The following is a 2,633-nucleotide window of genomic DNA, read 5'->3' as shown; positions in this document are numbered from 1 at the left end:
TTTTTTGTAATATAGTCATTATGGGTACGCTTAATTTCACTACTGGCTGAATAGGAGAAACATGATCAGTTTTTCAAATATTCCCCATCTTCTAAACACCGTGAACAAGAGTCATAACCAGAATGTCCTTTAATTTTTAGTACATAGGCGTTAGCCGGCGAGTCTAAAGAAAATCCATCTATGATTACTTTTAAGATTACTCCATTTACATTAATACCATTTTGTAATAATTCTTTTGCTTCAGTAACAAATTGTTCTAAGTATAAATTAGAATTTGTAGGCTTTTCGTGGCCCCAGTAAATTCCGATAGGGAAAACAGAGTTTTTAAATGGCCGTATATATGCTAAAATTGGCCACAGCTGACTAGAACTGCTTTTAGAGATTGGCAAGCCATCAATTCCAATCACTATTTTTATCATATCAATATTATTAGTTGTATTAAATTTAAAATGATCTTGAATGGATGTACTTAAACCAAAATGGTAGTATAAACCAGGACTTATGGTTGATAAAGCAAGTGTAGCATTAGTTTTTCTTGTTTCTAATATAGTACGAGAATCTTTTGGAAGTGATGACAGTGTTGGAATTTTTTTCAAAATGATCAATAATCCATCCAAAGCATTATGAGGGATATTAAATTGTGTTGCCCACATAACTAAATCAATTTTCAACGCATCACATATATTAATTGGTTCATACATTGGCAAATCATATTCATTGTTCTCAGGAAACTAAAAATGAGATTATAATAATAGGAAATCAAAAACAACATTATAATAATTAAGAATAATATAGAAGAACTATTACTTTTGGAAATAACAATTCAGAATTTAAATAATTATTATCAGTCAAGTTATTTGCAGTAGTTAATTTTGGACAATGGAAATATTCATGCTCAGGTTCATTACAAATAACATTATCACCATCAGATTCTGCTTTCAATTTATACTGGTTTTTCTTTGGCAAATTAAAATCATTAATATCAATGTCAAATACAGATTCTATTTCTTCTTTAACTCTCCTCCTTTTTGTTCTTTCACTTGTCATTTTAACAATTTCAATATTATTATCTATTTTTTTTAGTAAAAATCACAATAAAACAACTATATAAGTATCAGTGGCTCACATATTGGGGGGGGGGGGGAGTTAAGGGTTATATATCACATTACCACCCCTCAGACTTTTTTTTTTACTTTACAATTTTTAATCATGCAATTAGTATAATATTTATAGGTAGTCATCATTACTTTGCTTATTATTAATTAATGCAATAATTATGATCAGTAACAATTTTGATATGAAATGTATGCTGTCGCATCAACAATTTATTAAATTTAACGGTTATACCAATACAAATATATATTTTAATTGGATGTTAAATCATCAGGTATAATTTATAACAACTATACAGCAGGTAGGTGATAATAGTAAAATATTATTATTAAATATAATATAGTTATAATTGATAGTATAATTATATAATACATAGGTAATTAATAAGTAAATATTAATAATAGTATAATAATTAAAGTAATTATATACCTATGAGTAGTAGGAATCTCACATAAGATACGTCATGTGGGATAAAATATATGTTAGCTAGTTGACTATTTAATATACTTATTAGGTATTAATGTATTATATATTATTATAGCTATATTTAAATAACGATTAAATATATCTACCAATTCTACCTACTGCAGTATAACCTATACTATAGCTGCAGTCATGATATAAGCAACATGGTGTATGGTCACTTAAGTCTAGATTTGGTTCAAGTCCGCACAATATACAACACTTGCTTACCCGTATTATCATACTATGGTCGTCAAAAAGTTACGATCATACTTTGTTGTTAAAATATCATGGTTGCAGTAATATGCATATATTTATACCTGTAATAATTATGACTTGTGTTGATATTAATAATAATAATAATAATAATAATAATGCTACGATAGAAATATGGTTTTATTTTTAATAATATCCCATACAGAATAATAGTTACCTAGCTCTTATAATATACAACATTATAATATTAACAAAAATACTAAATAAACTAAAAAGAACATTTACATACCTATTATTCCGATTGACAATATTATTATTCTGGAGCAGTACTATAGCAATATATTATATAGAATTCGAATAACGTTGATAATCCGGCAGAGAGAACGATACTGAGCACTGACTTCAGAGGCGCAGAGCTATGACAAAAGACAAAATAATATACTGCGAACACTGATGATAAATTAAATTTTTTCTTTATCGTAGTGATGTTTGATTGTCCGTGTATGGAGTTATCGTATTAAATCGTTATAGGCGGCGGCCGACGGCGGCACCGGGATTTCCCATCCGTATCGATGCGTATATGGGTATAAATATATATACCATATGTTATATTATTATCACAATCGCAGAACGATACAACGACAATAATAATAACCATAATAATAGTAGAAGATTATTGCATTATGATTAATGGTACATAATAATATTTATATTATTGATAATATAAAATATAAATATATATAATCATTCCATGCACCTACAATAAATTATTATTATAATTATGCATAATATATATTATTATTTATTATATTGAACACAATAATGTAATATTGCCTGGGTAT

The sequence above is a fragment of the Acyrthosiphon pisum genome, unplaced genomic scaffold (genome assembly GCF_005508785.2).
Source record: "Acyrthosiphon pisum isolate AL4f unplaced genomic scaffold, pea_aphid_22Mar2018_4r6ur Scaffold_1335;HRSCAF=1818, whole genome shotgun sequence".
Lineage (NCBI taxonomy): Eukaryota > Metazoa > Arthropoda > Insecta > Hemiptera > Aphididae > Acyrthosiphon > Acyrthosiphon pisum.
This window is presented reverse-complemented; position numbering follows the sequence as displayed.